The sequence below is a fragment of the Neophocaena asiaeorientalis genome, unplaced genomic scaffold, assembly GCF_003031525.2.
Source record: "Neophocaena asiaeorientalis asiaeorientalis breed wild unplaced genomic scaffold, Neophocaena_asiaeorientalis_V1.1 scaffold728, whole genome shotgun sequence".
Taxonomy (NCBI): domain Eukaryota; kingdom Metazoa; phylum Chordata; class Mammalia; order Artiodactyla; family Phocoenidae; genus Neophocaena; species Neophocaena asiaeorientalis.
Window position 1 is genome coordinate 372,596 of NW_020174278.1, and position 15,475 is coordinate 388,070.

Genomic DNA, 15,475 nt, shown 5'->3' on the forward strand with positions numbered 1-15,475 from the left:
TAATAGATAGTGATGTTGAGGATCCTTTCATGTGCTTGTTGGCTATCTCTATGTCTTCTTTGGAGAAATGTCTACTTAGGTCTTCTGCCTATTTTTTGATTGGGTTGTTTGTTTTTTATTGATATTGAGCTGCATGAGCTGTTTGTATATTTTGGAGATTAATCCTTTGTCAGTTTCTTCATTTGCAAATATTTTATCCATGTCTAAGAGTTGTCTTTTAATCTCATTTATGGTTTCTTTTGCTGTGCAAAATCTTTTAAGTTTAATTAGGTTCCATTTTTTTTGTTTTTATTTTCATTACTGTAGAGGAGGTGGGTCAAAAAAGATCTGCTGTGATTTATGTCAAAGAGTGTTCTGACTATGTTTTCTTCTAAGAGTTTTATAGTATGTGGTCTTACATTCAGTCCTTTAATCTATTTGGAGTTTATTTTTGTGTACAGTGTTAGGGAGTGTCCTAATTTCATTCTTTTACATGTAGCTGTCCTGTTTTCTCAGCATCATTTACTGAAGAGACTGTCTTTTATCCATTGTATATTTTTGCCACCTTTGTCATAGATTAGGTGACCATAGGTGCTTGGGTTAATCTCTGGGCTTTCTATCCTGTTCCATTGATATATATTTCTGTTTTTGTGCCAGTACCATACTGTCTGGATTACTGTAGCTTTGTAGTATAGTCTGAAGTCAGGGCACCTGATTCCTCCACCTCCATTTCTCTCTCTCAAGATTGCTATAGCTATTCGGGGTTTTTTGTGCTTCATCCATATAAATTGTAAAATGTTTTGTTCTGATTCTGTGAAGAATGCCACTGGAAATTTGATAGGGATAGTATTAAATTTGTAGATTACTTTAGGTAATATAGTCATTTTCACAATATCAATTCTCCCAATTTAAGAACGTGGTATATCTCTCCAACTGTTTTGTCATCTTTGATTTCTTTCATCAGTGTCTTATAGTTTTCTGAGTACAGGTCTTTTGCCTCATTAGGCAGGTTTATTTCTAGATATTTTATTCTTTTTGTTGTGATGGTAAATGGGATTGTTTCCTTAATTTCTCCTTCTGATATTTCATTGTTAGTGTATAGGAATACAGGAGATTTCTGTGCATTAACTTTGTATCCTGAAACTTTACCTAATTCATTGATTAGCTCTAGTAGTTTTCTGGTGGCTTCCTCAGGATTTTCTATGTATAGTATCATGTCATCTGTAAACAATGACAGTTTTACTTCTTCTTTTCCAATTTGTATTCCTTTCATTTCTTTTTCTTCTCTGATTGCCATGGCTTGGGCTTCCCTAACTCTGTTGAATAAGAGTGGCAAGAGTAGACATCAGTGTCTTGTTCCTGATCTTAGAGGAAATGCTTTCAGTTTTTCACCATTGAGAATGATGTTTGCTGTGGGTTTGTCATATGTGGCCTTTATTTTGTTGAGGTAGGTTCCCTCTAGGCTCACTTTCTGGAGAGTTTTTTTTTTTTTTTAATCATAAATGGTGTTGAATTTTGTCCAAAGCTTTTTCTGCATCTATTGAGATGATCATATGGTTTTTATCTTTAATTTGTTAATATGGTGTATCACATTGATTGATTTGCATATATTGAAGAATCCTTGCATCCCTAGGATAAATCCCACTTGATCTCAGTGTATGATTATTTTGATGTGCTGTTGAATTCTGTTTGCTAGTACCTGGTTGAGGATTTTTGGGTCAATGTTCATCAGTGACGTTGGTCTATAACTTTCTTTTTTTTGTGATATTTTTGTCTGGTTTTGGTATCAGGGTGATGGTGGCTTTGTAGAATGAGCTTGGGAGTGTTCCTTCCTCTGCAATTTTTTGGAAGAGTTTGGGAAGGATCAGTGTTAGCTCTTCTCTAAATGTTCGATAGAATTCACCTGTGAAGTCATCTGGTCCTGGACTTTTGTTTGTTGGAAAATTTTAAATCACAGTTTGAATTTCATTACTTGTGATTTGTCTGTTCATATTTTCTATTTTTTCCTGGCTCAGTCTTGGAAGGTTGTACCTTTCTAAGAATTTGTCCATTTCTTCCAAATTGTCCAATTTATTAGCATATAGTTGCTTGTAGTCTCTTAGGATCCTTTGTATTTCTGTGGTGTCAGTTATCCTTTGTATTTCTGTGGTGTTAGTTTCTCAGAATTTGTCCATTTCTTCCTGATTGTCCAAGTTATTAGCATCTAGTTGCTTGTAGTAGTCTCTTAGGATCCTTTGTATTTCTGTGGTGTTAGTTTTTCATTTCTAATTTTACTGATTTGAATCCTCTGCCTTTTTTTCCTGATGCGTCTCACTAAGCATTTATCAATTTTGTTTATCTTCTCAAAGAACAAGCTTTTAGTTTCATTGATTTTTGCTATTGTTTTCTTTGTTTCTATTTCATTTATTTCCACTCTAATTTTTATGATTTCTTTCCTTCTACTAACTTTGGGTTTGTTTGTTCTTCTTTCTCTAGTTGCTTTAGGTGTAAGATTAGGTTTTTTATTTGAGATTTTTCTTGTTCTTGAGGTAGGATTGAATTCTGTAAACTTTCCTTTTAAGACTGCTTTTGTTGCATCCCATAAGTTTGGGTCATTGTGTTTTCATTGTCATTTGTTTCTAGGTATATTTTGATTTCCTGTATGATTTCTTCAGTGATCTTTTGGTTACTTAGCAGCATATTGTTTAGTCTACATGTGTTTTTGTTTTTTTCAGGGTTTTTTCCTGTAATTAATTTCTTATCTCATAGTGTTGTGGTCGGAAAAGATGCTTGATACAGTTTCAATTTTCTTAAATTAATCAAGGCTTAATTTGTAACCTAAGATGTAATCTATCCTGGAGAATGTTCCGTGTGCACTTAAGAAGAAGTTGTATTCTGCTGCTTTTGGATGGAATGTCCTATAAATATCAATTAAGTCTACCTGCTCTGTTGAGTCATTTAAAGCTGTTTTTTTGGATTAATTTTCTTTCTGGATGATCTGTCCATTGGTGTAAGTGTGGTGTTAAAGTCCCCTGCTATTATTGTGTTACTGTCAGTTTCCCCTTTTATGGTTGTTAGCATTTGCCTTATGTATAGAGGTGCTCCTATGTTGGGTGCATAAATATTTACAATTGGGAGAGACTTTCAAGACATCAATTAAGTCTACCTGCTCTGTTGTGTCATTTAAAGCTGTTTTTTTGGATTAATTTTCTTTCTGGATGATCTGTCCATTGGTGTAAGTGTGGTGTTAAAGTCCCCTGCTATTATTGTGTTACTGTCAGTTTCCCCTTTTATGGTTGTTAGCATTTGCCTTATGTATAGAGGTGCTCCTATGTTGGGTGCATAAATATTTACAATTGGGAGAGACTTTCAAGTTGTCGGAGGAGTAAGATGTGGAGATCACCTTCCTCCGCACAAATACATCAGAAATACATCTACATGTGGAACAACTACTACAGAACACCTACTGAATGCTGGCAGAAGACCTCAGACTTCCCAAAAGGCAAGAAACTCCCCATGTACCTGTATAGGGCAAAAGGAAAAAGAAAAAACAGAGACAAAAAAATAAGGATGGGACCTGCACCTCTGGGAGGGAGCTGTGAAGGAGGAAAAGTTTCCACACACTAGGAAGCCCCTTCACTGGCGGAGACAGGGGGTGGGCCAGAGGGAAGCTTCAGAGCCACGGAGGAGAGTGCAGCAACAGGGGTGCATAAGGCAAAGTGGAGAGATTCCCACACAGAGGATCAGTGCCGCCAGCACTCACCAGCCTGAGAGGCTTGTTTGCTCACCCACCAGGGCGGGTGGTGGCTGGGAGCTGAGGCTCAGGCTTCAGAGATCAGATCCCGGGGAGAGGACTAGGGTTAGCTGCATGAACACAAACTGAAGGGGACTAGTGTGACACAGCTAGCCAGGAGGGAGTCTGGGAAAAAGTCTGAAACTGCCTAAGAGGCAAGAGACCATTGTTTGGGGTGCATGAGGAGAGGAGATTCAGAGCATCCCCAAAACGAGCTCCAGAGAGGGGTGTGAGCCACGGCTATCAGCACAGGACACCAGAGAAGGGCATGAGACACTAAGGCTGTTGCTGCAGCCACCAAGAAGCCTGTTTGGAAGCACAGGTCACTATCCACACCTCCCCTCTTGGGAACCTGTGCAGCCTGCCACTGCCAGGGTCCTGTGATCCAGGGACAATTTCCCCTGGAGAACACACAGCATGCCTCAGGCTGTTGCAACATCACACCAGCCTTGCAGCTGCAGGCTCACCTGGCATTCCATACCCTTCCCTCCCTCTGGCCTGAGTGAACCATAGCCCTGAATCTGCTGCTCCTTTAACCCCATCCTGTCGTGGTGGGAACAGATGTCTTCAGGAGACCTACATGCAGATTTGAATCAAATCCAAAGCTGAACCCCAGGAACTGTGTGAACAAGAAGAGAAAGGGAAATTTCTCCCAGCAGACTCAGGAGCAGCAGAGTAAATTTCCACAATCAACTTGATGTACCCTGCATCTATGGATTACCTGATTAGACAATGAATCATCCCAAACTTGAGGTGGTGGACTTTGGGAGCAACTGTAGACTTGGGGTTTGCTTTCTGCATCTAATATGTTTCTGGTTTTATATTTATCTTACTTTAGTAGTTAGAGTTCATTATCATTGGTAGATTTGTTAATTGATTTGGTTGCCTCTTCCTTTATATATATATCATTTTTTGCTTTTTCTCTTTTTATGAGTGTGTATGTGTATGCTTCTTTGTGTGATTTTGTCTGTATAGGTTTGCTATTACCATTTGTCCTAGGGTTCTGTCTGTCCATTTTTCCATTTTTTTTTTTCTTATGATACGTTTTAGCCCTTGCTATCATTGGTGGATTTGTTTCTTGTGTTGGTTGTTCTCTTATTTTTTTATTACTTTTTAATGTTTTTAATATTTTTTTATTCTTTGTTGTATTTTATTTTTCCCTTTTTTTCTGAGTTGTGTGGCTGACAAGGTCTTGGTGCTCTGGCTGGGTGTCAGGACTCTGCCTCTGAGGTGGGAGAGCTGAGTTCTGGACATTGGTCCACCAGAGACCTCCTGGCTCCATGTAATGTCAAACATCAAAAGCTCTCCCAGAGATCTCCATCTCAACACTAAGACCCAGCTCCACCCAATGGCCAGCAAGCTACAGTGCTGGAAACCCTGTGCCAACAACTAGAAAGACAGGAACACAACACCACCCATTAGTAGAGAGGCTGCATAAAGTCATAAGGTCAAGACACCCCAAAACACACCACCAGACACAGTCCTGCCCATCAGAAGGACAAGATCCAGCTTCATCCAACAAAACACAGGCACCAGTCAGCTACACCAGGAAGCCTACACAACCCACTGAACCGACCTCACTGACTGGGGGCAGACACCAAAAACAATGGGAACTACGAACCTGCAGCCTGTGAAAAGGAGACCACAAACACAGTAAGTTGAGCAAAATGAGAAGACAGAAAAATACACAGCAGATGAAGGAGCAAGATAAAAACCCAACAGACCAAACAAATGAAGAGGAAATAGGCAGTCTACCTGAAAAATAATTCAGAGTGTTGATAGAAAAGATGATCCAAAATCTTGGAAATAGAATGGAGAAAATACAAAAAACGTTTAACAAGGACTTAGAAGAACTAAAGAGCAAACAAACAACGATGAACAATACAATAAATGAAAATAAAAATTCTCTAGAAGGAATCAATAGCAGAATAACTGAGGCAGAAGGATGAATAAGTGACCTGGAAGATAAAATACTGGAAATAACTACTACAGAGCAGAATAAAGAGAAAAGAATGAAAAGAATTGAGGATAGTCTCAGAGACCTCTGGAACAACATTAAACGGACAAACAGTCTAATTATAGGGTTCCCAGAAGAAGAAGAGAAAAAGAAAGGGACTGAGAAAATACTTGAAGAGATTATAGTTGAAAACTTCCCTAATATGGGAAAGGAAACAATCAAGTCCAGGAAGAGCAGAGTCCCATACAGGATATATCCAAGGAGAAACATGCCAAGACACATATTAATCAAACTATAAAAATTAAATACAAAGAAAAAATATTAAAAACAACAAAGGAAAAACAACAAATAACATACAAGGGAATCTCCATAAGATTAACAGATGATTTTTCTTCAGAAACTCTGCAAGCCAGAAGGGAGTGGCAGAACATATTCAAAGTGATAAAGGGGAAAAACCACAAACAAGATTATTCTACGCAGCAATGATCTCATTCTCATTTGACAGAGAAATGAAAACCGTTACAGACAAGCAAAAGGTAGGAGAATTCAGCACCACCAAACCAGCTTAACAACAAATGCTAAAGGACCTTCTCTAGGGAGGAAACACAAGAGAAGGAAAAGACATACAATAACAAACCCAAAACAATTAAGAAAATGGTAATAGGAACATACATATCGATAACTATCTTAAATGTAAATGGATTTAATGCTCCAACCAAAATACAAAGACTGGATGAATGGATATAAAAACAAGACCTGTATATATGTTGTCTACAAGAGACCCACTTCAGACCTAGGGACACATACAGACTGAAAGTGAGTGACCGGGAAAAGATATTCCATGCAAATGGAAATCAAAAGAAAGCTAGAGGAGCAATTCTCATATCAGACAAAACAGACTTTAAAATAAAGACTATTAGAAGAGACAAAGAAGGACACTACATAATGATCAAGTGATTGATCCAAGAAGAAGATATAACAATTGTAAATATATATGCAACCAACATAAGAGTACCTCAATTCATAAGTCAGATGCTAACAGCCATAAAAGGGGAAATCGACAGTAACAGAATCATAGTAGGGGACTTTAACACCCCACTTTCACCAATGGACAGATCATCCAAAAGGAAAATAACTAAGGAAGCACAAGCTTTAAATGATACATTAAACAAGATGCACTTAATTGAGATTTATAGGACATTCCATCCAAAAACAACAGAATACACTTTCTTCTCAAGTGCTCATGGACCATTCTCCAGGATAGATCATAACTTGGGTCACAGATCAAACCTTGGTAAATTTAAGAAAATTAAAATTGTATCAAGTATCTTTTCTGACCACAACACTATGAGATTAAATATCAACTACAGGAAAAGGTCTGTAAAAAATACAAACATAGGGAGGCTAAAAAATACACTACATAAAAACCAAGAGATAACTGAAGAATTCAAAGAGGAAATTAAAAAAATACCTAGAAACAAATGACAATGAAAACAGGACAACCCTAAACCTAAGGGATGCAGCAAAAGCAGTTTTAAGAGGGAAGTTTATAGCAATACAGTTTTACCTCAAGAACAAAAAACATCTCAAATAAACAACCTAAACTTACACCTCAAGCAATTAGAGAAATAAGAAAAAACCTCAAAGTTAGCAGAAGGAAAGAAATCATAAAGATCAGATCAGAAATAAATGAAAAAGAAATGAAGGAAACGATACCAAAGATCAATAAAACTAAAAGCTGGCTCTTTGACAAGATAAAAAAATATGATAAACCATTAGTGAGACTCATCAAGAAAAAAAAGGGAGAAGACTCAAATCAATAGAATTAAAAATGAAAAAGAAGTAACTGACACTGCAGAAATACAAAGGATCATGAGAAATGACTGCAAGCACAACCTGGAAGAATTAGACAAATTCTTGGAAAAGCACAACCTTCCGAGTCTGAATCAGGAAGAAATAGAAAATATAAATAGACCAATCACAAGCAATGAAATTGAAACTGAGAGTAAAAAACTTCCAACAAACAAAATCCCAGAACCAGATAGCTTAACAGGCGAATGCAAAATATAGCAAAAGGAGGAACACTATCAAACCCATTCTATGAAACCACCATCACCCAGATACCAAAACCAGACAAAGATATCACAAAGAAAGAAAACTACAGGGTGGTGTCACTGATGATCATAGCTGCAAAAATCCTCAACAAAATACTAGCAAACAGAATGCAACAGCACATTAAAGGGATCATTCACCATAATCAAGTGGGGTTTATCCCACTAATGCAAGGATTCTCCCATATAATCAAATCAGTCAATATGATAATCCATATTAACCAACCATAGGAGAAAAACCATATGATCATCTCAATAGATGCAGAAAAAGCTTCGGACAAAATTCAACACCAATTTATTATAAAAACCCTCCAGAAAGTAGGCATAGAGGGAACTTACCTCAACATATTAAAGGCCACATATGACAAATCCACAACCAACATCGTCCTCATTGGTGAAAAACTGAAACCATTTCCTCTAAGATGAGGAAAAAGACAAGGTTGTCCACTCTCACCACTATTATTCAAAATAGTTTTGGAAGTTTTAGCCACAACAATCAGAAGAAAAAGAAATAAATGGAATCCAAATCAGAAAAGAAGTAAACCTGTCACTGTTTGCAGATGACATGTTATTATACCTATAAGGCCCTATAGATGCTACCAGAAAACTACTAGAGCTAATCAATGAATTTGGTAAAGTACTAGGATACAAAGTTAATGCCCAGAAATCCCTTGCATTCTTGTACACTAATGATGAAAAATCTGAAAAGGAAATTAAGGAAACAATCCCATTTACCATTGCAACAAAAAGAATAAAGTACCTGGGAATAAACCCACTGAAGGAGACAAAAGACTTGTATGCAGAAATGCATAAGACACTGATGAAAGAAATTAAAGATGATACAAACAGATGGAGAGATATACCATGTTCTTGGAATGGAAGAATCAACATTGTGAGAATGACTATACTAACTAAAGCAATCTACAGATTCAATGCAATCCCTATCAAACTACCAATGGCATTTTTCACAGAACTAGAACAAAAAAATTTCACAATTTGTATGGAAACACAAAAGACCCCGAACAGCAAAAGCAATCTTGAGAAAGAAAAATGGAGCTCATGGAATCAGGCTCCCAAACTTCAGGCTATACTACAAGTCTACAGTAATCAAGACAGTATGGAACTGTCACAAAAACAGAAATATAGATCACTGGAACAGGATAGAAAGCCCAGAGGTAAACCCATGCACATATGGTCTCCTTATTTTTGATAAAGGAGGCAAGCATATACAATGGGAAAAGACAGCCTCTTCAATAAGTGGTGCTGGGAAAACTGGACAGCTACATGTAAAAGATGAAATTAGAATACTCCCTAACAGCATGCACAAAAAAAACTTAATATGGGTTAAAGACCAAAATGTAAGGCCAGGCACTATAAAACTCTTAGAGGAAAACATAGACAGAACAGTGTATGATATAAATCACAGTAAGATGCTTTTTGACCCACCTCCTAGAGAAATGGAAATAAAAACAAAAATAAACAAATTGGACCAAATGAAACTTAAAAGCTTTTGCACAGCAAAGTAAACCATAGACAAGACCATAAGACAACCCTCAGAATGGGAGAAAATATTTGCAAATGAAGCAACTGTCAAAGGATTAATCTCCAACATTTACAAGCAGCTCATGGAGCTCAATATCAAAAAAACAAACATGCAATCCAACAATGGGCAGAAGACCTAAACAGACATTTCTCAAAAGAAGATATACAGATTGCCAATAGACACATGAAAGGATGCTCAACATCACTAATCATTAGAGAAATGCAAATCAAAACTCTAATGAGGTATCACATCACACCAGTCAGAATGGCCATCATCAAAAAATCTACAAACAATAAATGCTGGAGAGGGTGTGGAGAAAAGGGAACCCTATTGCACTGTTGGTGGGAACATAAATTGATACAGCCACTATGGAGAACAGTATGGAAGTTCCTTAAAAAACTAAAGAAGTAGTACCATACGAACCAGCAATCCCACTACTGGGCATATACCCTGAGAAACCATAACTCAAAAATGGTCACGTTCCACAATGTTCATTGCAGATCTGTTTACAGTAGCCAGGACATGGAAGCAGCCTAAGTGTCCACCGACAAATGAATGGATAAAGAAGATGTAGAACATATATACAATGGAATACTACTCAGCCATAAAAAGAAACGAAATTGAGTTATTTGTAGTGAGGTGGATGGACCTAGAGACTGTTATACAGAGTGAAGTAAGTCAGAAAGAGAAAAATAAATACCGTATGCTAACACATATATATAGAATCTAAAAAAAAGAAAAGAAAATGGTTCCGAAGAACCTAGGGGCAGGACAGGAATAAAGTCGCAGATGTACAGAATGGGCTTGAGGACACGGGAAGGGGGAAGGGTAAGCTGGGACGAAGGGAGAGAGTGTCATGTATATATATACACTACCAAATGTAAAAGGGATAGCTACTGGAAGCAGCCACATAGCACAGGGAGATCAGCTTGGTGCTTTGTGACCACGTAGAGTGGTGGGATAGGGAGGGTGGGAGGGAGATGCAAGAGGGAGGAGATATGGAGATATGTGTATATGTATAGCTGATTCAGTTTGTTATAAAGCAGAAAATAACACATTATTGTAAAGCAATTATACTCCAATAAAGATGTTAAAAAATGTTTACAATTGTTATGTTTTCTTCTTGGATTGATCCCTTAATCATTAGGTAGTGTCCTTCTTAATCTCTTGTAAGAGTCTATTTTAAAACCTAGTTTCTCTGAAATTAGTATTGCTACTCCAGCTTTCTTTTGATTTCCATTTGGGAATATCTTTTTCCATCCCCTCATTTTCAGTCTGTAGGTGTCCCTAGGTCTGAAGTGGGTCTCTTGTAGACAGATATATATGGGCCTATTTTTTGTTTCCATTTACCCAATTTATGTCTTTTGGTTGTAGCATTTAATCCATTTACATTTAAGGTAATTATCAATATATATGTTCCTATTACCATTTTCTTTATTGTTTTGGGTTCGTTTTTTTAGGTCTTTTCCTTCTCTTGTGTTTCCTTACTGTAGAATTTCCTTTAGCATTTGTTGTAAAGCTGGTTTTGTGGTTCTGAATTCTCTTAGTCTTTGCTTGTCTGTAATGCTCTTGATTTCTCTGTCAAATCCAAATGAGATCCTTGCTGGTTAGAGTAATCTTGGTTGTACGTTTTTGCCTTTCATCACTTTAAATATATCCTGTCACTCCCTTCTGGCCTGCAGTTTTTCTGCTAAAAAGCAGCTGATAACCTTATGGGGATTCCCTTGTATATTATTTGTTGCTTTTTCCTTGCTTCTTTTAATGTTTTTTTCTTGATTTTAATTATTGTTTGATTAATATGTGTCTTGGTGTGTTTCTCCTTGGGTTTATCCTGTATGGGACTCTGTATTTCCTGGACTTGGGCAGCTATTTCCTTTCCCACGTTAGGGAAGTTTATGACTATAATCTCTTCAAATATTTCCTCAGACCCTTTCTCTTTCTCTTCTTCTTTTGGGACCCCTATAATTCGAATGCTGGTGCCTTTAATGTTGTCCCAGAGGTCTCTGAGACTGTCCTCATTTATTTTCCATCTTTTTTCTTTATTCTGCTCCTCAGCAGTTATGTCCACTATTCTGTCTTCCAGGTCACTTATTGTTCTTCTCTCTCAGTTGTTCTGTAATTGATTCCTTCTAGAGTATTTTTCATTTCAGTTATTGTGTTGTGCATCACTGTTTGCTCTTTAGTTCTAGGTCTTTATTACACATTTCTTGTTTTTTCTTGATCTGTTGCTCCATTCTATTTCCAAGTTTTTGGATCATGTTTACTATCATTCCTCTGAATTCTTTTTCAGATAGGTTGCCTATTTCCTCTTCATTTATTTGGTCTTGTGTTTTTTCTTGTCCTTCCTAATATTGTTTTTTGTCATTTCATTTTTTTTGTTGGGTGTGGCTGTGTTCCTGTCTTGCTGGTTGTTTGCCCTAAGGCATCCAGCCCTGGAGTTTGCAGGCAGTTGGGTTGAGCCAGGTCTTGGTGTCGAGATGAGGACTTCTGAGAGACCTCAAACCAATTAATATTCCCTGGGATCTGAAGTTCTCTGTTAGTCCAGCACTTGGTGGACTAACAGGTGCTTAGGCCTGACCACTGCCCTGAGAACCAAGACCCTGCAAGCTGAGTGGAAAGTCAAAAGAAAAAAAAAAAAGAGAAGAAAAGAAAAAAATCAACAAACAGAAAAGAGCATAACAATAACAAAGAATAAAAACTAAAAATATATTAGAAAAATAATTAAACAACAACAAAACAAAACAGAACAGCAAAAAAAAAAACATAAACAATTTTTTAAATTAAGTAAAAAAGTAAGAATAAAAATAAAAGATAAAAATACTAAAAAAGTTTTAAAAAGAAATGAAAAATAAAATAATAAAAAATTCCCTGGTGCCTCCTCTATCAATGTTCTTGTCCTGATGGTGAGCTACATCCTAGTCCCACCTCCCCAGTAGGCCTCCAAGACCTCTATGGAGGTCTCTGGACCCTCTGTGTCAGCCCCACTTCTGCGTGTGTTCCTCTCACCAGCGTCTGTTACTGGAGCTGGCCCAGAGGACCAGTGCTGGGGCACAGGCCTCCATCGGTGCACTCACAGGGGCCAGCACAGTCAGAGGAGGCCTTGGAGGGGGGCGGCACTCAACCCACCTGGACCCGTGTGGCCAGAGGTGGCCCTGTCAGGGATGGTACTCAGGCTTCCAGGACCCACGCAGCCAGAGGAGGCTTTGGTGGGGGTGGGGCTTAGGCCTGGGACCCATGCAGCCAAAAGAGGCATTGGTTGTGAGAGGGGTCAGGCCTGGGACCCATGCAACTAGAAGAGGCCTGGTCGGGGGAGGAGGCTCAGGCCCAGGACTCATCTAGCTGGAGGAGGCCTTGGGATCTGGGTGTTAAGGCCTGGGATCCCAGCAGGATTGCCAGGGCCCAAGTGGGCAGGGGAGACACCGCATCCCCCTCAAATCCCCACTGATCTCCCCATCTTGAGTGGGCCCTTCTGAGCATGGGAACCTCTTCCCTCCCCCAGCCTCCCTCAGGGGTGCTGGTCCCATCCCACCTCCATTTTTCCTTGCCCCTCCCCTTCCCTCCCACATCCTATCTGGTTGAGCAAGGATTCCTCCCATCAACTTAGGTGTCTGAGGTCCCCCACCAGCATCTAGCAGGAGCCCTAGCTGTGAGGAGACTTGAACTCTGTGTCCTCCTACTCTGCCATCTTGATTCTGCCAATGTGTATATTTAAGGTACAATTTAAAATGTAATCTCTGCTATAATACATTTTTGCATTATTAGACATAGTTAAATGATATTTCAATAAAATAAAAAATTGTTATATTTTTAGCAGTTGACACACAAAAAATCTGGTTTTCTTTACTCTTTTATTACTTTCCTGGAACCAAAGGCACTTGAATTTGAGACACTTGGATCAGTGTTTTATCTTAGCAAATGACAAGAAGAAATCTGGCTTTGCCCTCTAAATGCCTTTCAAATAATGACTGGAAGTTGATGATGACTGACTTCTCTCAGTGAGCACAGCCTGTACTATATTTAGCATGACAATGATCTTTGGCTAAGCAGTAGACTGCTTGCTTCTTCATTTACCTTTCTTCAAAATTGTTAAAATTGTTGGTGCTTCTTTGAAAATGCTGTACATTTTAAATAATTTGAAGCAAATATTGAATCAAAGATAAATCAATTATATAATATGTATTCAGCTAAAGTAAGCAAATTCTAATTTTGTGAATAAGAAAAACTCACATATAAATAATAATGTCCTTAATAATATTATGACAGTATCTCCTTTATTTGTCAACGTTCTTTGTACTTAGTGGTCATGATTATTGATAGTGATTGTGATTTTCTTGATTAGAATATAAACTCCACAAGGGCAACACTTTAAAAATGTTAACTGGAGTAGTGCACCTCGCCGCTATGGCGGCGGTGCTGTCCAGTCAGCCGCTGGTAGTGGTAGCAACTTTCCCTCACGAAGTCCGGTCTCCGCCTCCTGCTCCCACCCACTTGCTCGGTGGCTGAGGCAGCGGTGGCGGTAACGGTTGTCCCTGCCTCTCCGCCTCCACCACCTCGGCCTACCCACCGACTGGCGACGTTGGTGGGGAGGGGGACTGTAGTTGTAGACGGCCGCCCCTGCCTCAGAGAAGATACCATGTTGAATGAGCAAAGACTGAACTTTATACAGATACCTTTTGTAAAAAGGCTTATAAGGAATAGTGACATAATTTGAATCGCAGTGGATTTCATATTATGAGGTGAATGGGAGTGGAGTTTTGGACAAAAAATAGATTTTTTAATCTCTGCATCATGGTTTTTAGCTCTTCAGTTGTTGCACAGTCTCACTATTTGGGGAAAGTTCATGCTAAAAAACTGAAGCAATTAATGGGTGAATATGATCAAATTTCTCCACCAACTTCTCAACCTGATAAGGAGAATCCCTTGTCAACCTAATGAAGCATTCAAAGAACACATCTGACTCTTTTCAAGATGAACTTGAAGATTATATCAAAGTGCAGAAAACCAGAGGCTTAGAGCCAAATACTTGTTTCAGAAAGATGAGAGAGGATTATTTGGAAACCTGTGGATACAAAGAAGAGGTTGATTCTAGACCCAGGTGTAGAATGTTTGATCAAAGACTCCCTTATGAACCCATCCAGACCTACTGAAGACCATGCAATATTTCACAAGCAGTGGAGAAGCGGTTACCTCAGTGGCTACCAGCTTATGACAGCAGGCTGAGACTAGACTCCCTGAGCTACTGTCAATTCACCAGGGACTGTTTCTCAGGAAAACCAGTAGCCCTGAACTTTAGTCAACAAGAGTATAACTGTAGCTCATACAGTGTAGAATCTGGAGTTTACAGGCATCTCTCCTTAGAAAACAGCACCAGTGCCCATCAAACTAGTTATAAACAGATACATCAGAAGAGAAAAAGACACCCAGAGGAAAGCTGGGATAAACCAGAAGAGGAGCGGCCCAAGCATAAGAGGAAGAAAGCTTATGAGGAAATGGACTTAGACAAACACAAGAGCATCCAAAGAAACAAAATAGAGGTGGAAACAGTCAGAGTCAGTACAGAAAAGCTTAAGAACTGAAAGGACAAAAAAAGCCAAGATGTAGCCTCTAAGAAAGAGGAATGTAAGTGTAGAAAAGAGAAAAAGGAACAAGGGAAAGAAAGGACAGAAGAGGAGATGCTTTGGGACCAGTCTAGCCTTCGATTTTGAAGCTCTTGCATTGGTTCTCCTGAGGTTAAACTGAAAAAATAGTTGAGGAGCTTGGTTTTACGATGTCCATGTTCATATTGCTCTTTTCATGTGAACAGGTACAAAGGCTAAGTGAACAGAAAACATTTAGTGTACTTTCTGTCCAACATAGAAATTACTTTTCCTCTCTTCTAAAATCATTACTACATTTTTCTTATACATAATGTAACTTCCCTTAATGAGGGTGGCTCTGCTTTTATTCATCAAATTGCTATGATGGTGGAAGTATTTTTCCCTTGGGAGGTCATTTATTTTAAATTGGAGGATTAATAGGCTTTACAGAATCTATTTCTTGATTGGGTTTTAGTTTGGGGTGGGTGTTTTTATATTCATTAGTTTTCTCTGTGAAGCAGTTTAGATTGATTTTTT

At 38.4% G+C, this 15,475-nt stretch overlaps 1 pseudogene; it reads left to right on the top strand.

Moving 5' to 3' along the window:
- The first annotated feature begins 14,270 nt into the window (after positions 1-14,270).
- Positions 14,271-15,067, top strand: LOC112406861 (lysine-rich coiled-coil protein 1-like; annotated as a pseudogene).
- Positions 15,068-15,475: the final 408 nt, after the last annotated feature.